We start from the raw sequence: 26,072 nt of genomic DNA, 5'->3' as shown, positions 1-26,072 counted from the left end.
CTGAGGTTATCAGTCCCCTAGAACTTAGAACTACTTAAACCTAACTAACCTAAGGACATCACACACATCCACGCCTGAGGCAGGATTCGAACCTGCGACCCTAGCGGTCGCGCAGTTCCAGACTGTAGCGCCTAGAACCGCTCGGCCACTTCGGCCGGCGACTTATCTTAGAAGAAAGATTAAGGAAAGGCAAACCTACGTTTCTAGCATTTGTAGACTTAGAGAAAGCTTTTGACAATGTTGACTGGAATACTCTCAAATTCTAAAGGTGGCAGGGGTAAAATACAGGGAGCGAAAGGCTGTTTACAATTTGTACAGAAGCCAGATGGCAGTAATAAGAGTCGAGGGAGATGAAAGGGAAGCAGTGGTTGGGAAGGGAGTGAGACAGGGTTGTAGCGTCTCCTCGATGTTATTCAATCTGTATATTGAGCAAGCAGTAAAGGAAACAAAAGAATAATACGGAGTAGGTATTAAAATCGATGGAGAAGAAATAAAAACTTTGAGGTTCGCCGATGATACTGTAATTCTGTCAGAGGCAGAAAAGGACTCGGAAGAGCAGTGGAACGGAATGGACAGTGTCTTGAAAGGAGGGTATAAGATGAACATCAACAAAAGCAAAACGAGGATAATGGAATGTAGTCCAACTAAGTCTGGTGATGCTGAGGCAATTAGATTAGGATATGAGACACTTAAAGTAGTAAAGGAGTTTTGCTATTTGGGGAGCAAAATAACTGATGATGGTCGACGTAGAGAGGATATAAAATGTAGACTGGCAATGGCAAGGAAAGCATTTCTGAAGAAGAGAAATTTGTTAACATCGAGTATAGATTTAAGTGAATGATGGACGATAAATAGTTTGGACAAGAAGAGAATAGAAGCTTTCTAAATGTGGTGCTACAGACGAATGTTGAAGATTAGATGGGTAGATCACATAACTAATGAGGAGGTATTGAATAGAATTGGGGAGAAGAGGAGTTTGTGGCGCAATTTGACAAGAAGAGGGGACCGGTTGGTAGGAAATTTTCTGAGACATCAAGGGATCACAAATTTAGCATTGGAGGGCAGCGTGGAGGGTAAAAATCGTAGAGGGAGACTAAGAGATGAATACACTAAGCAGATTCAGAAGGATGTAGGTTGCAGTAGGTACTGGGAGATGAAAAAGCTTGCACAGGATAGAGTAGCATGGAGAGCTGCATCAAACCAGTCTCAGGACTGAAGACTACAAGAACAGCAACAATGTCAAGTGTGTTATTAAGTCAACACTGTTTATTACATGAAGGAATCAGGACACTATCCCACTGCCTCGCCCGTGTGCACTAAGTTCATGCCACATACACATATAGGCTTTATTAAAATCACACACACATGGATACAAATGTTATAACTGTGTCTTATCTAACGTATCAGACTGCGCAAGTGTCAGAACAAATAAAACCTGCTCTAGGGCTATTTACTTATGTTGTTACCAGGCACCTCAGACTTTTAGGACTTATCTTTATGGAGTCTCATTGCTTTTTCAGATTTACTGTGTTATATAACCACATTTCTAAAAAGTATTAAATATATTTTCTTTATGCTCATGTAGCGAAGTACTGCATTTGTATCGACACTTCCATATAACCTATACAAAGAGATGGACAGAGATTATACAGAACTTTAAAAGAATAAAATAATATGAAATAATAACTGTTTCACAGTACAAATTTATGTGAAATATTCTGCACGAACAATAAATGCGTCCAGTTTACAGGCTACGTATCTTATCTGTGGACGTGGTTTTTTTCTGGTTTCTGCTCATTCGAAGATATTTTATATGGTTTGACATTAATTCTCAGTTCCTTCTGCACATCTAACTTTTATCCAGTTCCTTTCTTTCTTCACTTCTCCCCAATTACAACATTATTTGAATGCAAAGTGCTTGAATCATTACCCTCCATTATTCAAATCAGCTGTTGGTACTTAGCAGCCTTGGAGGTAAACAGGTGAGCAACATAGCAAAACCTCCATCTTGTGAGGAATGTATGAACTAAAGTACCCAATGCGCCACATAGCTATGTCTTGCATCCATTGACAATGTTACATAGATGGGTTATAATACAAAAACTAATTCATTTTAAAAGTGGTATATAACAGTTTTTTGGGTCACATTCTTCAATCTTAGTTTGTAATGGCAATAAATACATGGAAGTTAATGATTTCATGAATACCACAGGCTTCCAAGTCCTTCCTAAACACCCTACTAAATTATTCAAAGAGAATGTTAAATATGCAATCAATTCATGCAAAAGCATATTCTCTGAGTTTGAATCAAAACTGTTAACTAATATGAACCCAGTGCCTCCTAGAATGTATGGGTTTGTTAAACTGCATAAACAAAATGTTCCTATTAGCCAGTCGTATCATCATTCACTGTTCCATCTTACAAATGTTCAAATTTTCAAATATGTGTGAAATCTTATGGGACTTAACTGCTAAGGTCATCAATCCCTAAGATTACACACTACTTAATCTAAATTATCCTAAGGACAAAGACACACACACCCATGCGCGAGGGAAGACTCGAACCTCCACTGGGACCAGCCGCACAGTCCATGACTGCAGCGCCTTAGACCGCTCGGCTAATCCCATGCTGCTTCCTTCTTACAAACTAGCTAGTAAACTGGATGTCTTAATTAAGAGCAAGACTAAATTCAAACCAAAGCATGGTATTTCAAACTTTGTGAACCTAGTAAATAAGTTAAAAGGCAAATCTGTCTCACACAGTGATAAATTAGTATCCTGTGATGTCTGCCGTTGTTTTTCCAAAATACCAGTGGTAGAATGCATTGATATTCTGACAGAGCTGATGCACAAGTCTATGTGAATACTGTAGAATTGAATGACTTGAGACTGGCCCCTCAGACATACTTGGCACAGAACTATTTCCAGTTCCAAGGGACTTTTATAAACAATTAGACAGCTTAGCTACGAGTTCCCCTCCTAGTCCACTGTTGGCTAAAATATTTATGGACCATTTTGAACAAAAATTTTTAAAAACAGAAGCTTTGAGTGCAAATATCAAATACTGATTTAGGTATGTAGATGATGTCCTGTGTATGTGGACTAGTACTACAAGACAACTTAACACATTTTTGAAAAACCTAAACAGTCAACATAAAAATATTCAGTTCACAATGAAGATTAGCAACAAATCCATAAACTTCTTAGATCACAACATTGACATCAGTACACACACACACACACACACACACACACACACACACACACACACACACACACACACACACACACACACATTATTTCAAAATTTATAGAAAAACTACGACTACAGAAACAGTAATACCTTCTTGCTCACAACGCCCCTTAGCTCACAAACATGCAGCTTTCCACTCAATAGTATACCGTCTCATATCTATCGCCATGTCCAGAGATGATTTTAAAACAGAGTTAGATACAATAAAATATATTGCCGCAGCCAATGGCTACAGTCCAGTTCTTACTGACCATAACTTGCATAGGAAAGAAAATCGTAAAAGTCAGGAAATGACGTAGCAACTAGGCTGGCTGAACATGAACGCAGCTGGAGGTTGCAGAATTCTGTCTCCACATTTGGTGAGCACATACTGAGTGAAGGTCACAACTACCAGTCAGTGCCCCATGTACTTCACTTAGTAAACAAATGCCATAAGCTCAACCTGCTGGAAGCCCTGGAAATTAACAAACATCTTGCTCACAGTCCAGATCTAATATTAAATGACCAGACACAGGTCAACACTTCCCCTCTTCTAAACTTTATATAATCATCTCTGTTGTTCATTACTTCCCACACTGTCTGTTCCTACATATTCCCATTTTCCTATATTCATTAAGTTCTTTTGTTTTAGCGAAGAATGTATTCCAAATAGACTAGTTTCAATAGTTAAGGCTTTCTTTTAACTAGTACTTGTATTACTGTCTACGTTTAACACCTCTTGTAGTTGTCTCATCAAATACTGTTCATATTTTACTTTGTTCATTTATTTATTGCAAACTGTTACATAGCTACTGTTTTGAATATAATGTTAATGTTAAAATGTAGTACCACCACATCCTCGAAGATTGCGTTTACTGTATGTTCCCTCAAACGCCTCCATTTTCCTGAATTTATTTATTTCTGTTTATCTTATTGATATTGCTTAAGTTACTTATGCATTCTGTACTTACACTGATAATTGTTTCTTCTTTTAATTGGTTTGTGTATCACTCTCCATGTTTCATACCTCCTGATGCAGCCTTGTCAGGTACTAATTTTATTCTATTAGTTCTGTTTATTAACAGAAACTGTTATGTAGGCATGCTGTTCCTATTTTGTGTTAAGGTTTTTCCTATCTAATCCATCTTTATTTATTTGCTGTTCAATTTTTTACTGTTTCATTGCATTACTACCATACTGTCAAGGATGTTACTTCCTGTATGTTTCTGCTTCAGTCTAGACGTGTTACTTTTCTTCCATTGTTGGTTGCAAACATTGTAACTTATTTGGTAACAATAATCAGTAAATGTCTGAAGATGGCTTTGTAAGCCGAAAACCGCTTAACACAATAAAAGTAATACTGTAGAACAAAAGCAAACTGGTGCTTTTCATTTATTATAATGTTGTTCTACCAAGAACCGACGGAAGATTCCGTTAACACGTAGAAGTGATTTTTCAGTTTTCGTTTGAAAAGTACTTCATCATAAAATCAACAAAATCAGCCTCATTTATTTATCACACATCTCTTAACATAACTAAACTCTGTTTGACATATCAGAGCCATTAGCATCACTTGCTCCAGCAGGAGATGTAGTTGTATTTCGGTATGAAAGTAGATTTTGAGAAGAACTTTCATATTATGGATAGTAATGTGCTTTGTCTGTGTTGTAACGTTCTTGTGATAGGGGTGGAGCATCAGGAACAGGCTATGAAAAAATCGACGATCGATAATTTCCACGTTTTCCAGCTGGCCAGTGTCTAGAAAGTGCGTTATTATACACTACTGGCCATTAAAATTGCTACACCACGAAGATGACGTGCTACAGACGTGAAATTTAACCGACAAGAAGAAGATACTGTGATATGCAAATGATTAGCTTTTCAGGGCATTCACACAAGGTTGGCGACACCTACAACGCGCTGACATGAGGAAAGTTTCCAACTGATTTCTCATACACAAACAGCAGTTGACCGGCGTTCCCTGGTGAAACGTTGTTATCATGCCACGTGTTAGGAGGAGAAATGCGTACCATCACGTTTACGACTTTGGTAAAGGTCGGATTGTAGCTTATCGCGATTGCGGTTAATCGTATCGCGACATTGCTGCTCGCGTTGGCCGAGATCCAATGACTGTTAGCAGAACATGGAATTGGTGGTTTCAGAAGGGTAATACGGAACGCCGTGCTGGATCCCAACGGCCTCGTATCACTAGCAGTCGAGATGACAGGCATCTTATCCGCATGGCTGTAACGGATCTTGCAGCCACGTCTCGATCCCTGAGTCAACAGATGGGGACGTTTGCAAGACAACAACCATCTGCACGAACAGTTCGACGACGTTTGCAGCAGCATGGACTATCAGCTCGGAGACCATGGCTGTGGTTACCCTTGACGCTGCATCACAGACAGGAGCGCCTGCGATGGTGTACTTAACGACGAACCTGGGTGCACGAATGGCAAAACGTCATTTTTTCGGATGAATCCAGGTTCTGTTTACAGCATCATGATGGTCGCATCCGTGTTTGGCGACATCGTGGTGAACGCACATTGGAAGCGTGTTTACGTCATCGCCATACTGGCATATCACCCGGCGTGATGGTATGGGGTGCCATTGGTTACACGTCTCGGTCACCTCTTGTTCGCACTGACGGCGCTTTGAACAGTGGACATTATATTTCAGATGTGTTACCACCCGGTGCTCTACCCTTCATTCGATCCTTGCGAAACCCTACATTTCAGCAGGATAATGCACGACCGCATGTTGCAGGTCCTCTACGGGCCTTTCTGGATACAGAAAATGTTCGACTGCTGCCCTGGCCATCACATTTTCCAGATCTCCCACCAATTGAAAACGTCTGGTCAATGGTGGCCGAGCAACTGGCTCGTCACAATACGCCAGTCACTACTCTTGATGAACTGTGGTATCATGTTGAAGCTGCATGGGCAGCTGTACCTGTACACGCCATCCAAGGTCTGTTTGACTCAATGTCGGGGCGTATCAAGGCCGTTATTACGGCCAGAGGTGGTTGTTCTGGGTACTGATTTCTCATGATCTATGCACCCAAATTGCGTGAAAATGTAATCACATGTCAGTTCTAGTATAATATATTTGTCCAATGAATACCCGTTTATCATCTGCATTTCTTCTTGGTGTAGCAATTTTAATGGCCAGTAGTGTATGTAGTTGGAGTGTGAGTTTATGCAATGCGGAGGGGAATATGCATCAAACTTGGCTTCACTCAGTAATTTCATTCTTTTCTCTTCACAATCTAAATAGTTCTAAGATGAAGTGACCCAAATTGCTTATCTTGTCTGAATCTTGCATATGAAAGATTCGGTGTCAAGACTATCCGCAGCATCCACTTGGACGATGAAAACTACGTATGACTGAGCGGAAGTTGGAAACTTGGCAGATCTGCTGGCACTCTGGCACACTACTACCGCTAGATGGCACGGGCAACACGCTCCATTGCTGCCCATGAGTTTTGTCTGACATCTGCGCTCGGGGTCACAGCACAACGCCTGAAGACGGGCGTATAAGAGCCCGTAACCGGTCGTGTGTTAAATAAAAGAACCTTAAAACTGTAACGATATTTTCAGTCTCTGGTATTATGCACAGTTGCGGATGTTCCTCCGACAGGATTATTTGTGCAATCACAAGGTTGAATCGGAGCAACCTTGGAATCGTTCTAAAATAAAATTAAAAATGAAGTTCTTTTTAGGCACTTTAAATGCAAATTCTCCAATCTACTTTATTTATTACTGTCAGATGTTCCCCTTGGTTAGACATATCTTACTTCAGACATTTCACTTAGCATTTGAAGGTCTTTTGCTCTTTTTTTTAAAAATTTATCCTTCATGACGAAGCCGAAGCTTTGCAGTCGCATCAGTGGTTACTTTTATAGCGGGTGCAACCGTGGGCGGGTTGCAGCATAGCTGGCGCAAGGGGCGGCAGTCCCTGCGGCCCCCACACGCGGCACTGCGCCGGAGGAATGTTCCGCCTCGCAGCTATACACGCCGCGCGATCCACTTCTGCTCCACACACCCCACCACAACACTACAAAACCGCTTGCCCTCTCTAGAAGTGAGGGCGACGAAATTCCGTCACACACAGAAACCCGCAAGCGCGGAGACGAAAGAGAGAGAAAAAAGAGAAGAAACGGCAAATAGAGGGGGGGGGGGGGGGGAGGGGGGGAAGGATGCGTGGAACCGATGCTGCCCTGCGGACGGAACTCTGCGCCGTAACTCACGGGATGGCCCGCTGCGGTGAGCGGCGGACGTTAACGGCGCATCGCCCAGGCACCGCTACACCCTCCACCCTCCTTCCTCTTTCTGCGAGAAGAACGCCACCCTGTGTCGCCGCCGACTGCCAGTCGTAAACAACGCGAAAGCCAGCCGCCGAGGCGACTCCGCCGCCCCGATTCCCCCCACCGAAAACACGCGGAAAAATATAAGCACGCCGTTAAACGGCGCAAGAAACATGGAAATGAAGAGCCGGCAGCCACACGTATATATACACCTATATGTCTCAGGGCGCTCCACAAATCTCTGCGGCCTTCGAGTGGCCTCTCGTCTCGCCATTCTGAGAAGCATCGTTTCCCGACAATGGCCTGGCCTCTTCGGAGGAACTCATAACATTATACAGTACCGTTCCCTGTGCTGCAGTATAGCACACACACACACACACACACACACACACACATGTGGAGGCACCACCGCCTACGGCTCAGTTTTCAGTGAACCTATTCCGTTATCTGGTAATAGCTTACTTCCACTTCGTGCAGGTCAATTTTTAGTGCAAGGCGGCTCCAAGAGATCTCTATGAATATGATAAGAAATTAGTAATGACGCTATTGGACCGTGATAAGGCGTATGATTGTGTGAAAAGAAGCAAGATCTGCGAAACACATCAGAAACGGGATATTGGAAGACTGACTCGGTGAATACTAAAGGAAATGTGTCAAGAACGTGTGAGTTCTGTAAAAGTAGTAGGAGAGGAGAGAGTCCAATTAGAAGAAAAAATTGGAGTGAGGAATTGGACTCTTCCCTCTACTTTTCATGTCGTTTACGAACTAGTTAATGGCTGAGTGTCAGTCCAAATAGGAGATGAAAATATGGCAACAGTTACGTTTGCAAATGGTTTATTGATGTGGGGAAGTGGAGACGGAGAGGAACAAGAATGGCATGATTATGGAAAGAAGCGATGGGAGAGTAGAGACTGAAATTTATTGCCAAGAAACCTGGGCGTCCACAGAAACTCATACAGGAGCAGGCAAAATTCTAAAATTGCCGTTTCTTTTACGTAAGTGACTCGACAAGCTTGAGAATGTGTCGCGTCGCAACAACTAAATTTGACAGGAAAACCAACAAATTCAGATCTCAAACATGTAACACATATCCAAAAAGTTATTAATATCGATTGCTTTAACCTCTAAAAAGTTATGCGTTTATCACTAGCCTTCCTAATGGTTCAAATGGCTCTGAGCACTATGGGACTCAACATCTTAGGTCATCAGTCCCCTAGAACTTAGAACTACTTAAACCTAACTAACCTAAGGACTCACACACATCCATGCCCGAGGCAGGATTCGAACCTGCGACCGTAGCAGTCCCGCGGTTCCGGACTGAAGTGCCTAGAACCGCTCGGCCACCACGGCCGGTTCAAGCCCTCCTCATGGAATACCACCACAATGTAGTGAGGAGGTTTGTATGTCTCAATGATGCACGGAGCTATGCAGGCAGAGGCTATGCTCCTGATAGGGTCACCCAAGGCACTTTTGTTAGTAGGTGAGACACCATACAAAGAGCAGTCTGCCTAAAGGGATCTCTTTTTGGGAGTATTCAGGCGGTAACCACAGGGGCCCTTGGCCAAGTCTGACATTGTTTCTGCTTACTTGTGTCAGACGTCTTGTGTTTTCTGTTCTATCGGTCTCTCCTGGCCAACTCACCGACACTGACAGTATTAGGTTTCGAGTCCTGCGTATTTTCTCCACACTTATCTTCACCCAAAAGGCCAACGGCTTCGGGCGTTATGGAGGGATATGGTTCCACAGTGGAGGAAAAGTCACTGGACTCGACAATGACAGAGGGCAGCAACTTCGTTATTAGTGGATATCTGGGCCAGTCTAGATATGGGCTGATATCGTGTAATGACACATTTGAGAGCACAGCCACAGTGGCGTAAACGGTCTCGAAACTATACGAAGAAGACAAGAGAATCTCCAGGAAAATTGGAAATTTGTGGTAAGGTCTTATGAGACCAAACTACTGAGGTCATCGGTCCCTAAGCTTAGGCACTACTTGATCTAACTTAAACTAACTTACGCTAAGGACAACACACACACGCATGCCCCAGGGAGGACTTGAACCTCCGACGGGGGGAGCCGCGCGGAGCGTGACAATACTCCTCAAATGTATGTGGGGGGAAGTAATATGTTAATCAAAATATCCACGGGTGTACTGCCGGTCTACAGTGTCCAACGGGCACAATATTTCGGCAATCATACATGTCGCCATCATCAGGTGAACTGACAGACTGCGCTCCTGTGAACGTGCCGGCACGGAGATCCGTACGCTATGGCTGCTCAGGGGGAACTGGCTTCGGTCGCGGCGGCGGCCGATGTAGATACCCTCCGCCCGCGGCGCACTCCCTCCACCGTCCGCGCGCCGCGCCACGGTCGCGCGGTGGAATAGATTGCGTCGGCGTCTGAGATGACGTCGGTGTGATGGCTCTGTCCGCCGTGGTCGTCACAACTATACGTTTGCTCGGTTTACTCTTGATTAACCCAATCGCTGGTTCCCAAGCCTTGCTAAGATTATAGCCACAGTCACGGTTTATGAGGTCGTCATTGGTGCGAATTTCGATGGCCTCTCTAACAACGCTGTCCCAGTATCTCGTCGTCTGTACCAGAATCCTCGTGCCTTCATATTCCATAGCGTGATTTTCCGACAAACAATGTTCAGAGACCGCCGACCTGCTCGGATACATCAGTCGGGTGTGCCTCTGGTGTTCACGGCATCGGTCCTCGACGGTACGCATCGTCTGACCAATATACGACTTGCCACATTGACACGGAATCTGGTACACGCCGGCCTTCCTCAAACCGAGGTCATCTTTGGCGCTCCCCACCAGTGCACGAGTTTTATTTGGAGGAAAAAACACAGTTCCGACCCGGTGTTTCTTCAAAATGCGAGCGATTTTCCCCGAGAGTGCGCCTGTATATGGAATAAACGCAGTGTCTACCTCCTGCCTCGTGATTTCATCCATCTCCACAGGTTGTGCTGTAGTGGTTGGGCGGAGAGCACGTTGGATCTGCCACTCTGAGTACCTATTTTTTCGAAATACAGTTCTCAGATGTTCCAATTCCGTGTCAATGTGGCAAGTCTTATATTGGTCAGACGATGCGTACCGTCGAGGATCGATGCTGTGAGCACCAGAGGCACACTCGACTGATGTATCCGAGCAAGTCGGCGGTCGCTGAGCATTGTTTGTCGGAAAATCACGCTATGGAGTATGAACGCACGAGGATTCTGGTACAGACGTCGGGATACTGGGACAGCGTTGTTAGAGAGGCCATCGAAATTCGCACCAATGACGACCTCATAAACCGTGACTGTGGCTATAATCTTAGCAAGGCTTGGGAACCAGCGATTGGGTTAATCAAGAGTAAACCGAGCAAACGTATAGTTGTGACGACCACGGTGGACAGAGCCATCACACCGACGTCATCTCAGACGCCGACGCAATCTATTCTACTGCGCGACCGTGGCGCGGCGCGCGGACGGTGGAGGGAGTGCGCCGCGGGCGGAGGGTATTTAAATCGGCCGCCGCCGCGACCGAAGGCAGTTCCCTCCGAGCAGCCATTGCGAACGCATCTCCGTGCCGGCACGTTCACAGGGGCTCAGTCCGTCAGTTCACCTGATGATGGCGACATGTATGATTGCCGAAATTTTGTGCCCGTTGGACACTGTAGACCGGCAGTACACCCGTGGATATTTTGATTATCAAATACGCCGGGAGAAACTCACGAATCACAAGTAATATGTTGTGAAACTTCCTGGCAGATTAAAACTGTGTGCCCGACCGCGACTCGAACTCGGGACCTTTGCCTTTCGCGGGCAAGTGCTCTACCAACTGAGCTATCGCAGCACGACTCACGGCCGGTACTCACAGCTTTACTTCTGCCAGTACCTCGTCTCCTACCTTCCAAACTTTACAGAAGCTCTCATTCTGGAAGTAATATGTTGTCTGACTTCTCCTGAGACGGTCAGAACCTCCAGTATAGTCGAAAGAAGGATATCGACTTCGAACGTCCACAACTTATTTAAAAGAGGAAAGATTCAAAACACTGAGCCAATTTGGAAAAAAAATGTAACGTTACTACTTATCAAGAATACTGGTTGCGAAAAAAGTATTCCGTATTTTGAGATGATAGTATCCAGTGAACATAGTCTCTGAAACGCATACCTTAAGGGCTATGAGCACTTGTTCATTTTGCTACTGTTAAACACATCTCTTCTACCACAAGCTCTTTGCTACTATAAACGACCTACAGAAGGCAAGCAAACACATGAGCACGCATCACTCTATTACTGTCCATGGATACAGCATGCAATAAACATCATCTGTTAGTACTGTCTCCCGCCTACAAGACGGCAGTCTGCACACAGCCACGTTTCACCGGTGGCCAGGCTTCAGCAAATTGTCTGTCGCGACAGCCACAACCGCCTGTAAGTCAAACACAGATGCAAGCTCGTCTCGTATGTTGGTAAACGTTCCGGACAACAAAACTGCAACAAAAAAACAACAATACGCCGAACTGTTGTCCTCGGAATCTCTGGCAGCAGCCACGAGAGGCGCCTAGGCCGCTGTCAGCAGAGCACGCTCCCACTATCAATCTACATCATACTCCGCAAACCACCGGAGGGTACTTTCGTTACCACTATCTGATCCCTCCAACCCTGTTAGACCCGTGAATAGTGCGAAGGATGAACGATTTTCGGTGAGCCTCTGAATTGGCTGTAATTTCTCGAATTTTCTCCTCGTGGTCAATACGCGAGATGTATGTGGTGGGAAGTAATATGTTGTCTGACTCCTCCTGAAAAGTGCAGTCCCGAAATTTCAGTAATGAATCTCTCTGTGATGCACAATGTCTCTCTTGTAACGTTTGCCAGTGGAATTTGTTTAGCATCTCCACAACGCTCTCTCGCTAGCTAAGCGATCCCGCGACGAAACGCGCCGCTCTTCGTTGGATCTTCTCTATCCTCTCTATCGGTCCTACCTGATAGGGATCCCATATACACGAACAGTACTCACGAATCGGGCAAACAAGCGTCTTATAAGCAACTTCTTTCGTGAATGAGTTACATTTCCTTAAGGTTCTTCCGATGAATCTGAGTTTTGTGTCTGCTTTTTCCAGTATCTGTTTTATATGGTCATTCCACTTAAGCTCGCTGCGGATAGTTATGCCTAGATATTTTACAGCAGACGCTGTCTCCAGCTGTTTGTCATCAATAGTGTAGCTGTACAGTAGTGGATTTCTTTTCCTATGTATGCGGAATATTTATTTACGTTCAGGTCAACTGCCAGAGTTTGCACCATTCATCAATTTCCTGCAGGTCGCTTTGCAAATTATTACTGTCTTCCGGCATTGCTACCGTGGTATAAACAACTGCATCATCTGCAAATAGCCTTAAAGAGCATCCGACGCGTTCTACTAGATCATTCATATATATATTGTAAAAAGCAACGGCCCTATCACACTTCCCTGTGGTACTCCGGATATTACCTTTCCATTTGTCGATTTAGTTCCAATGGGCTGCAATCGCTGACGCTACTTTGCTACCTCACGTCACGTGCCCATCATCAGCTCGCGTTGAATCCGTGCGTCGTGACGATATTTAGGCCGGCGCTCAACCACGGATCGGCAGTTCGGTCACTTGCTATTGAACCAGTTATTGGTTCGAGTTCTCTGGGTTAGGTGTCATCAATCAGTGATCTCACTAGGAATCATAGTCATACAGCCGCCATACAGTAACTTCTAACCTCTATCGAGTTTAGGGCTGTGATTTTACTTCTTCAGCCTTTGGCTTCACACCAGCTAAACACTGATGGCGAAACTTCATTGTAGAGACCATCAACTGTTTATTTTTATGCTCAATGCTACCCGTTTCGCTCAGTAGACCATTATGAAGCCGAAGCCTAACGGACAGACAAAGCCTTTAAACTGTATAGTTCAAATATGCCGACAAATGTAAAATTATTATGTTGAATAACGTAGAAATTACTCACAAAGCGTGACCAGCTTGTCAATGAAATATTTGAAGTGAGCAACTTCGATGTAGGTAGAAAAGCATAGCTTCTGTTACGATATATAACCTCCAGAACACATAGATATAGAGGAGGCGCACACAGAACTATAACCCATTTCAAACCAAAGGAAAATGTAACGGACATGTAGCAAAACAAAATTAAGAGCAAATATCAAAAACAAATTGCTGTGAACCTTGGACAAAGATCGCAAGCGTGTGTCTATAACTGTTTTGGAGTACAATTTAAGAGTCATGGACTGTGCGGCTGGTCCCGGGGGAGGTTCGAGTCCTCCTTCGGGCATGGGTGTGTGTGTTTGTCCTTAGGATAATTTAGGTTAAGTAGTGTGTAAGCTTAGGGACTGATGACCTTAGCAGTTATGTCCCATAAGATTTCAAACACATTTGAATTTTTTTGAAAACATTTTAAGAACGAGGTAAACACTGAAGTGGCTTAACAAAAAAAGCACGTAACAAAGGGTATCAACAAAGCATAAACATAAAAACCTTTGATATGCATAGATTATCAATGTTACAGCTACAGACACTTACGATCTTTGTCCAAGATTCATAACAATTTGCCTTTGATCTTTGCTGTCAATTATTTTTTTGTTGTTGCTACAAGCTCATTACAGTATTCTTTAGTTTGAAATATATGGTCGTCTTGTGCGCGTCTTCTATCTGTGCCTTTTAGATATCACTTATTGTAACAGAAGATACGTTTTTCTACGTTTTTGTGTACTTCAGATTTTATAGTGACACGCTGGTTACGCTTAGTAAGTAATTTCTACGTTATTTAGTGATATAACTTTAATTTTGTCAGCATATTCTGACCAGTACACTGTAAAGGTTTTGTCTGTTCGTTAGGCTTCGGCTTGATAACGCTCTACTGATGGAAACCTGTAGTACTGAGCATAAAAATAAACAGCTGGAAGTTTTACAACTATTTGACGGCTGTAAAGCCCCACCTCATCACAAATCGAAATAAATACTGATTGTTTTATTAAATTCAGAACATTCCAGGTGAACGTGGACTTGTAACTTTTATTACTTAATTTGGTCTTCTGCCGCTTAATTATTACTCGCTTTAATTGTTGGGACTCAAGGTACCAAACAAATTTTCATTTGTAAATAACTTACTCCAAGAAGGAGCTTTTGTTTGTGTGGTTATAAATAAACTTCTTCTGCATTGTGTACGTGGGTGGTGTTCTCATTGCGTCTCCACTGGCCCAAGACACTTCAGTAGGTGTTGTTAATGTACAGCGTCTTCATAGTTCTGGGTGACTGAAGCAAGTAGATTAGTACTAATGGAATCAGGTTGTGTTGACTTAAGTTTGTGAAATGCTTTCACACTGCAGTTTTATCTTTGCACTTACCAGCATAATGGTAGCCTATTATTCCACGCAGGAATGGCAAGCATGATAACCTTTTATGGTCTAGCAAATGTATGCAACCGACGAGTCTCTGTGTCCTGTGCTGAAAAACGTCGAGAATGCTAGTTCCAACAACGGCGGATCGTGACAGACGTAACATCGGCACTCCTGTTGTGGAGGAGCGAGTATTGCAACGAGTTGAAAAGAGCCTGAAGCAAGGGTACGTAGAACTTCAGCGCCTATCGGCGTTAGTGATCTTCTAGTCTTGGCTCTTCTGCATATATCATGTACAGCGTGCCAAAGTCCTTCGACCACAAGATAAGTCTACCGAAATGCAGTTCCGCCAGTGACTGTTGCAAAAATGTGCTGAAGGTGCACTTTTCACAACGAAGATACTGTTCACTGACGAGGCTATCAGTTTTCATAAACAACATGTGTGGGCTGATACAAATTCATAGCCGCTTCAGACAGCAAGGCAGCGGCAGCGATTTTCAATCAATCTATTGGCAGGAATTATTGACAATAGACTAATAGGACTTCAACAGGCTACCAAACAGGTTAACGGGCGCCAAGAGTCATCAGTTCCTATCAAAGGGTTGCGCTTTCCGTTAGAGGAGGTACTACTTCTATAACGGCTGGAGGTATGGTTCATGCATGATGGAGCACTTGCCATTTTTTCCGAAATGTGCGGTAACGCCTCACGTAGACACTTCATGGGCAAAGAATGGATGGAGGAGAGTCAGTACGTTGACCTGATCGTTCTCCCAATTTTAATCTCTTGGAATTTTGTTCGTGGGACACTGTAAGTCTTTGGCGTATCCATGCCTGACAATAGGAGTACATCATCAATGATTGTGAATTTCTTTAGAGTTCGTGATTCCCTAACACGTCGGCCAGATGCATCCCTTACTCTGAATAGAAACCGCATTGAGCAAATTATTTACCTCAGAAGAGCAAGTCGTGTGTAATTACAAGAATTGCTCTTCACAGTTACAGAATAGTGCGTTCTCGTTTTCTTACTGCATTCCGTAGGTCTTTCGCAGCAGCGAAGAACTAGCTGTAGAAGAGATGTATTCCAAAGTAGCCAAGATGAACAAATTCTCACAGCTATTAAGGTATACATTTTAGAGCCGATGTTTGCTACATTTTTTCCCTTGTAGTCCATAATACTACATCTTAAAATATGGAATAAATTTTATTTTACAATTCTATAGCACGGAGGCAAAAAATTCCTCGTCACTTCGTTGCAGCAGGTTTCATTGTACACCCATTATCAACCACAACATACATATGCAGGGTGGTCCATTGACAGTGACAGGGCCAAATATCTCACGAAATAAGCATCAAACGAAAAAACTACAAAGAACGAAACTCGTCTAGCTTGAAGGGGAAAACCAGATGGCGCTATGGTTGGCCCGCTAGATGGCGCTGCCATGGGTCAAACGGATATCAGCTGCGTTTTTTTAAATAGGAACCCCCATTTCTTATTACATATTCGTATAGTACGTAAAGAAATGTGAATGTTTTAGTTGGGCCACTTTTTTCGCTTCGTGATAGATGGCGCTGTAATAGCCACAAGCGTATAAGTACGTGGTAACACGTAACATTCCGCCAGTGCGTACGGTATTTGCTTTGTGATACATTACCCGTGTTAAAATGGACCTTTTACGAATTGCGGAAAAGGTCGATATCGTGTTGATGAATGGCTATTGTGATCAAAAAGCCCAACAGGCGTGTGCTATGTATGCTGTTCTTTATCCTGGACGACGCCATCCATGTGTCCGGAGCGTTCACCGGGTAGTTACGTTATTTAAGGAAACAGGAAGTGTTCAGCCACATGTAAAAAGTCAACCACGACCTGCAACAAATGATGATGCCAAAGTAGGTGTTTTAGCTGATGTCGCGGCTAATCCTCACATCAGTAGCAGACAAATTGGGCGAGAATCGGGAATCTCAAAAACGTCGGTGTTGAGAATGCTACATCAACATCGATTGCACTCGTACTATGTTTCTATGCACCAGGAACTGCATGGCGACGACTTTGAACGTCGTGTACAGTTCTGCCACGGGGCACAAGAGAAATTACGGGACGATGCCAGATCTTTTGCACGCGTTCTATTTAGCGACGAAGCGTCATTCACCAACAGCGGTAACGTAAACCGGCATAATATGCACTATTGGTCAACGGAAAATCCACGATGGCTGCGACAAGTGGAACATCAACGACCTTGGCGGGTTAATGTATGGTGCGGAATTATGGGATGAAGGATAATTGGTCTCCATTTTATCGATGACAATCTAATGGTACAATGTATGCTTATTTCCTACGTAATGTTCTACCGATATTATTACAAGATGTTTCACTGCATGACAGAATGGCGATGTACTTCCAATATGATGGATATCCAGCACATAGCTCGCGTGCGGTTGAAGCGGTATTGAATAGCATATTTTATGACAGGTGGATTGGTCGTCGAAGCACCATACCATGACCCGCACGTTCACCGGATCTGACGTCCCCGAATTTCTTTCTGTGGGGAAAGTTGAAGGATATTTGCTATCGTGATCCACCGACAACGCCTGACAACATGCGTCAGCGCATTGTCAATGCATGTGCGGACATTACGGAGGGCGGACTAGTCGCTGTTGAGAGGAATGTCGTTACACGTATTGCCAAATGCATTGAGGTTGACGGACATCATTTTGAGCATTTATTGCATTAATGTGGTATTTACAGGTTATCACGCTGTAACAGCATGCGTTCTCAGAAATAATAAATTCACAAAGGTACATGTATCACATTGGAACAACCGAAATAAAATGTTCGAACGTACCTACGTTCCGTATTATAATTTAAAAAACTCACCTGTTCGTCTAAAATTGTGACCCATATGTTTGTGACTATTACAGCGCCATCTGTCACTAAGCGAAAAAAGTGGTCCAACTAAGACATTCGTATTTTTTTACGTACTACACGAATGTGTAATAAAAATGGGGGTTCCTATATTAAAAAAACGCAGTTGATATCCGTTTGACCTATGGCTGTGCCATCTAGCGGGCCAACCATAGCGCCATCTGGTTTCCCCCTGCAAGCTAGACAAGTTTAGTTCTTTGTAGTTTTTTCGTTTGGCGCTTATTTCGTGAGATATTTGGCCCGGTCACGATCAATGGACCACCCTGTATACATAAGTAGCGATCACAGGCCCTGTAGGCCAAGTGCTGCTTCCACATATTGCCTCCACTGTGTTCTGATTTTTGCGCTCGGTTTCCCCAGGCGTCTTCAGTCCCCAGGAGTTGCAGGTCCTTTGCCAGCTCGTCCATCCAGCGTTGCTCTGGTCGTCCCTAAGGGGCGTCTGCTGTTTGGCTTCCTTTCAAGTGCCTTCTTCACCCATCTTTCTTCTGGAATGCGGGCTACATGGCCCGCTCACTGGATTCTTTTACTCTTCAGCTCTGTGGGATTATTGGTTGTTGCGTCAAGAGGTAGATTTCATCGCTCTTCCTCCTCGTCCATTGTCCTCTCTTTAAGATCGGTCCCCATATCTCCCTCATCACATTTCTTTCAAATATTAAAACTTTACCCTTTTTTCCTTTAGTCATGTTCGAGGTTTCTGAACCTTACATGTATTGCTGGGCATTTCACTGTGTTAAAGATTCTCGTCTTCGAGTTTGCTGAAACTGATTTTGAGCTGAGCGTCTCCTGGAGGGATACATGCTTTTCATGCCCACTGTTATTTGTAATCTGTCCCCTCCTTCCTAGTTGCGGCTATTGTCCACATTAGTCTTTTATGAAGATTTTAGAGGAGCTAAGATTACAATCAACTTTCTAGTTTACTTATCTTTTCACGAAGAGTTGGCTCCAGTTCTTCTTGTGTAGGGGTCTGATTCTTGAAGCTGAAATTCTCACATTTTCGGTCCTCGTGGTTGGATTCATGCAGATAAATTTGAAGATTCTTGTCGCAAAATTTTTGTTTTTCGTAGATATGCTTTCTCACATTTTAGTATATCATAAAGTCTTCTGGTTTTTCACATTAACAAAGCCGAACTCACATTGTTCACACAAAATACAAAAATACGCCCGATCACATCAGAGGCATGCTGTCTCACTCAGGAAAAACAACAATATTCCAAAGGGTTTACAAGTTTTCTTGACAAATGAATTTATATTAGTTTCGATTATTATTTTGTACATGAATCCAGAAATAAACATAATAAACAGTAATAGATTGCGTAATTAATAACAGAAATTTTAAGTGTGCGAAATAATTCGTAATTTCAAATGTTTCCAAAAAAATAATTTTAACTGTACATTCAGAACTAGTATTTATCTATTACAACATCCAAAATAAAGTAATCCCTTTTCATAAATTTTAGCTTGAAATATAACATACTGTGTATAAAAATATATGAATGTGTTCAGAAAAGCAGCTGAGATAATGTTGACCTGTCCAAAATTCGAAAAGTAATACTTCTATCGACAATTACCGTTGAGGAAAAGTAATGCTAGAGAAGGATGTCCCGTTACATATTCTATCGTTGATATCCATTTTCATGCTATTGTCACTAGTAAACCAAGATCACAAGTATTTCAACTCGGAAACTGACAAGAAATTTGCACGTTTGCATCTTTTTGTACTGTTAAATGCAGAACCCATTGTGATGAATGCTGGCCAAGCGTATGCTCTAACTGGTGATGCATCAGATGACGACATCGAAACTTTTTACACTCAATCCTGTTTTTCACCAAATGAACAGAGATTACCATAGTGCGTGACGATTTCAGTGCCAAGGTCTGCTCGCTGGTATGATAGGTAGTCTTCGTTTAGGGACTGCTAATGAACGAGGTGATTGGCTGGTTCAAAAAATGGTTCAAATGTCTCTGAGCACTATGGGACTTAACATCTGAGGTCATCAGTCCCCTAGAACTTAGAACTACTTAAACCTAACTAACCTAAGGACATCACACACATCCATGCCCGAGGTGATCGGCTGGTCCAGCTATGCCAGGAGGGGGAGTTCATAATAGTCATAATAGAAGACACTCATTTTCAATTGTCTCTACGTCGTCTCTACACGGGGACTTAATCCATCGACAAAAACCGCAGGAATCAAATTGACTACGTCCTCATCAATAAACGGTTGAGATATTCGTTAAGAAGTGTAAAAAGATATCATGACGCCGCTGTTGACTATGACCACAAACATCTACAAGCCACAATGAATATGGAAATGAGAAAAAAAAGGAACCAAGTGAAACAAATTAGTAGAATTGCCATCCATAAACCCCAAGATACAGTATTGTCGGACGAAGTTCAGACGCTGTTGCGTACTTTTAGTCAAACATCGTACGAATACCGTTGAAGACACTAGGAACCAAGGCAGACATATAGAAAATGAAGTGACCAAACAGAAACTAAACGAAACTGAGAGTAAGAAACGCAATCCTTGGCTGATAGGTGAAATTCTTCAACTGACAGATCGCAGAACATACTTGCACAGGTAACTGCACAAAGTAATGCAGAAGACAATACGTAATACAAAGGAATAACATCTTACAAAAGCATATTGCTAAACAGAGAAACTGAACGCAAAGCATGACTCAGTCAACATGTCCAAGAAAGTAAGGAAAACAGTAGGGATTTACAACAGCGGAGGAAACGGGCTTCTCATAAAGATGGAAACATCCTCCCAAACTGGGTAAGTGGAAGGAATACAGCGAAAATCGCTTCACGCACAACAGTGTGTTGATAATGGTGTCAGGAAGAGTGATGATACGGATGCAAAAAGAGCAGAAGTAGAGCCATGCCATAACAGTATCCAGTTCTTGACGAAATGCACATTGAAGTACTAAAGCTGCTCAAGGATGAACGATCTCATTCCTTGATGGCTTCTTCAACAGTATATATCGAAGCGGAATGATACCACATGGCTGGCTCATATCAAAGTTTGTTCCATTTATCAACAAGCCCAACGCAAAATGCTCTAATGACTACAGTATGATCAGTTTAATGAGTCTTGCCGCCACGTTCTTCCTTCAAATATTAGGTTTTGGAATATACCAGTTTTGGAGACTCTCAGTTTGAGTTCAGGAGCGGTTTCTGGACTCGGGAGGCTTTACTCAGTCTTCAGGTGTTGATCAAACAATGTCGTGACGTTTATGCTGATGTTTACGCTTTCATAGATTATTAAAAAGCTTTTGTCACTACTGAGCATGACAGATTTTTGCACATCGTGGGTGAACTGGGGCTGGATAAACTGAGTGTAAAGCTGTACTGGAACCAAAGTTCTGATGTGCGTGTCGACGGTCAGAGGCTACAAGAACTATCGATTGCGAAAGGAGTTCCTGAGGGCTGTATATTCTCCACATTACGTTTCATCGTCTATCCTGAAACGTTTTTCTGAGATGCTGTTGATAAAAAGTATCAAGGAGTGGTGGTTAACAGAGTTATCATCGGTAACATCAGATATATTGATCATACCGCCTTACTTGCAGCCATGTAGGAAGGTCTGCATGAACTACTAAACACTGTTACAGAAGAGAGCAAGAAGACAAAATGTGTCAGAAGAAATCGAAACGCAATTCAGGGGACTCTTGCACTCGGTGATGATATGAACGAAAGGCTTCATCACATAATTATTTGGGGTGTCGAACGAACGATAATTAAGACAGAATTGAACGGTCCAGAAGTTCTTTTCAGAAACTAAAGAAAGATCTGACTAACTGTGACGGAAGTATTATACTTCGCACTCAACTACTTCCGCGCTACATGTTCAGCATCCTACTCTATGGAAATGAGTCGCGGGCACTTATCACAGTATTAGGTAAGAGACGGGTGGCATTTACATGTGGACATAAATATATTAAGTACCGTGGACAGACAAAGTCACAAATGTGGCAGTACTGCGTCGTATGATCAAAGATCTAGAAATTCTCAGTACCATCAAGAGAAAGCAGCTCGAATGCTTTGAATATACAGGGTGATTTTTTCCACTCTATACAGCCTCTAGGGATTGATCGATGAGAGGACACGGAACAAAAAAGGTCTAATGAAGTTATGTTCGGAAATGCATGGTTTCCATACTAGAGACCATTTATTCAATCACGCTTTGGGGCCACCTTTACGCGGAGTGGTATCTTCAACTTTTATAACGGTGATCTGCGGGATGTTGTGTAGAACCCCCAGCATCGGTGCAGCCGGAATCCGTGGGCCGGAATAAAAATGGTTCAAATGGCTCTGAGCACTATGGGACTCAACTGCTGAGGTCATTAGTCCCCTAGAACTTGGAACTAGTTAAACCTAACTAACCTAAGGACATCACAAACATCCATGCCCGAGGCAGGATTCGAACCTGCGACCGTAGCGGTCTTGCGGTTCCAGACTGCAGCGCCTTTAACCGCACGGCCACTTCGGCCGGCTGGGCCGGGATAATTGGCGACCGTATTTCGGGACCAGTCTTCCTCCCACGTCACCTAACAGGCCGGAACTATCGGCATTTCTTGCGGGTGGCCGGCCGGAGTGGCCGTGCGGTTCTAGGCGCTGCAGTCTGGAACCGCGAGACCGCTACGGTCGCAGGTTCGAATCCTGCCTCGGGCATGGATGTGTGTGATGTCTTTAGGTTATTTGGGTTTAACTAGTTCTAAGTTCTAGGGGACTAATGACCTCAGAAGTTGAGTCCTATAGTGCTCAGAGCCATTTGAACCATTTTTTTCTTGCGGGTGACTTTGCATCCCCTGCTGGAAGAAGTGCCATAGATGATTCGAAGGGTTATGTGGCTGCTACATGATGGTGCTCCAGCTCAGTTCCCAGTTAACGTTCGGACAAATCTCAATTATGTCTTTCCTGGTTGACGGATCGGACGAGGGGGTCCAGTTGCATGGCCTGCTCGTTCACCGGATATCAACCCGTACTATTTGCGGTTATGGGCCAATTTAAAAAGTATCGCGTATGCAGAACCCATTAATATGTGGAGACACTGGAGAAGCGTATTCATGCTGCCTTTGGCCTGTTCGGATGCAGCCTGGCCGGTGTGAACGTGTGAGACAGAACATGCTACGGCGCATACACGCATGCGTTGAGGCACATGGAAACCATTTTCAGCACATACTGTAACTGTGGCTACATGGTACAGCGCTTATTAGACCGCAATCTATGTAATAAGGTGTGACTGAATACATGCACATAAGTTCATTAGATCTTGTTTGTTCCGTTTCAAAAAATGGTTCAAATGGCTCTGAGCACTATGGGACTCAACTGCTGAGGTCATTAGTCCCCGAGAACTTAGAACTAGTTAAACCTAACTAACCTAAGGACATCACGAACATCCATGCCCGAGGCAGGATTCGAACCTGCGACCGTAGCGGTCTTGCGGTTCCAGACTGCAGCGCCTTTAACCGCACGGCCACTTCGGCCGGCCGTTCCGTTTCCTCTCATCGATCAGTCACTAGAGTTTTTACACGGTGGAAAAAATCATCCTGTATAACGCCATCTGTTGCAACTAATATTTCAAGTAAAGATTGATGACAGACGTGGTCCAGTACGTAGAAGTGTATCCTGGTTCAAGAAGAGAAGCCAGTGGTTTGGGCAGGCGCAGAATCGCTTTCCAGAAAAGCCGTGGTCAAAAAGTGATCATGCCACTGATCGTCAATGTTGTTGGAGAAAAAGACACTTAAAGATATTCTATCCACATACCAACTGTCCACGGGAATCGTCATCTTAGTGGGCGTGAGTAATGAGTGGGTGGGCAGATATCTATTAGGTACATTACGTATGTAGATTGTGGACAGTTGGGAATGTGGGTCTCACAGGAAGCGTGCAAGGGATAAGTCCCTGTAGTCGCGCTATTCATCTGTGTCCTCGGTGGCTCAGATGAACAGAGCGCCTACCATGTAAGCAGGATATCCCGGGTTCGAGTTCCGGTCGGGGCACACATTTTCAACTGTCCCCATCGAGGTATATCAACAATACCTGTCGGCAGCTGAGGGTTTCAATTAATTATCATTTATTCTAGAGAGGCTGCACGGTCATCAATGGTATCTGTTCTTTCGGGAACAGTTACTATCTTCATATACAGCGTAGAGAATTATAGGAAAGCGCAGGCAGCTGCCTTCTATGACGGTGGTATTGGAAATTTGATATAATGCTCCGACAAATGTCTTAGTCGGACTGGCGACTATGTAGAGAAGTATCCGGAAAGTGTGGCTAACTCTTGCAAATAAAATGTTTCTGATTTTCACTGTGGTTTCCAGTTAGCGACCGAAGGAACTTTCTTTCTGGACAGCCCTCGTATGTATGATGAGTCACGTAAGACGCAACACCCCTTTTATTTCGTGAACGGTTACATATATCGAAACGCGGTTTTCGGCAATGTCAGAGTGTCGAGAGACTCGTACGTTTTTGTATGGTTAATGTTTCTAGCGCTGGTATCAACGCAGATGTTGAACCAAGTACGTTTTTTTTAAACGGGACCTTATACTGCATTCGATAGCTCTTGAGAAGACAATTACAGTGATACAGAGTTTGTCAATGTTGAAATCTATCGCAAAAATAATTCTAGGGATGTCCTGCAATTTGAGAGCACGATGGTGGGAATCGGCGTGAGCGGCGCAAACACCGCCAAGCAGAGCTCTCGCGATACGCTGTAGCAGAATGACAATACATTTGCCCGTATACTTGTCTACACCGAGCGAGGTGGCGCAGTGGTTAGCACACTGGACTCGCATTCGGGAGGACGACGGTTCAATCCCGTCTCCGGCCATCCTGATTTAGGTTTTCCGTGATTTCCCTAAATCGTTTCAGGCGAATGTCGAGATGGTTCCTTTGAAAGGGCACGGCCGATTTTCTTCCCAATCCTTCCCTAACCCGAGCTTGCGCTCCGTCTCTAATGACCTCGTTGTCGACGGGACGTTAAACACTAACCACCACCACCACCACCACTTGTCTACACTCCAGCCTCCTCGTTTCTGCTTCAACATTCATTGCGTGCAGACACGTACACCAGTGAGAAGACGTTGGATATGCTACTTTTGTATGGAGGATGTAAAATAAATGCCGTAAAAACAGTACAGTGGTACAGGGCTACCTATGCGGATCGCCAATATCCGACGCGTCAGGCAGTTGCACAAATTATTAACACGCTCGTGTGGACAGGCTGAGGACAAGAAAGGAGACTGCAGCTGGTAGAGAACATGAAGAACCTGTTCTGGCTACGACGCAAATGAATCCGCACAGCGGTACGAGATATATTGCCAAGGAATGTGGAATCAGCCAGACCAGTGCCATTCGTATCCTGCATCGACAGAATTTCGATCCCTATCGTCTGTCATTACATCAGGCTTCCGAGAACCGTGATTTTGAACGTCGTATAGAATTTTCTTGATTTGCGTATCAGCTACTGAGCGATGACACTACGTTTCTTCAATGTGTGCTCTTTACCGATTAAGCAACGTTTACTAACCACGCTAATGTAAATTTGCATAACATGCACTACTGGGCAGCCGAAAATCCACACTGGCTTCGTCAGGTGCAACATCAAACGGCCGTGGAGAGTAAACAGAGGGTCTGGCAGCATAAGAAGTTACATTGTGGGACCTTACTTCATCTCAGGCGTTCTAAATTGACATTCGTGCTCACACTTTCTGACGGAGATTCTGCCGGTTCTTCTAGAAGAGTTACAGCGGATATTCGACAGTATGTGTGGCTGCAACACGACTGATCTCCAGCTCACTCGTCGCGTGTTGCGACACAGATACTGAATGAGAACTTTCCTGGACGTCGGATAGGACGAAATTCTATTGTCAAACGGCCGACAGACGACATGTGTCGTCGAATGGGCATGCATGCTCTACCATATCATCCAGTTTAATTACATCTGTTCTACGTTCTTTGGTACGGCGACTGCAAATGTGCCTTTCAGTCCATGGTCAAAAGTTTGAATGCATGATTAAACAAAGGATGAAGTTATTTTTTTGGAAGACAATGCCTGGTTACCGGATCATTGTTAGTAAGCTTTTATTTTATTTACGTGTTTACGAAATTGCGTTGCAATGTCGAATAAGTCGACAGCGTATATTGCACGTAGCTGATAACACTGTCATTACACGGATTCAGCATGAAACGACGTTTCGTTAAGAAGAATACTTATTTTGCTGTGTACAGGTGGTCA

The sequence above is a fragment of the Schistocerca piceifrons genome, chromosome 8 (genome assembly GCF_021461385.2).
Source record: "Schistocerca piceifrons isolate TAMUIC-IGC-003096 chromosome 8, iqSchPice1.1, whole genome shotgun sequence".
NCBI classification, from domain to species: Eukaryota; Metazoa; Arthropoda; class Insecta; order Orthoptera; family Acrididae; genus Schistocerca; species Schistocerca piceifrons.
The sequence above is the reverse complement of the archived record's forward strand: the minus strand, read 5'-3'. Positions refer to the sequence as shown.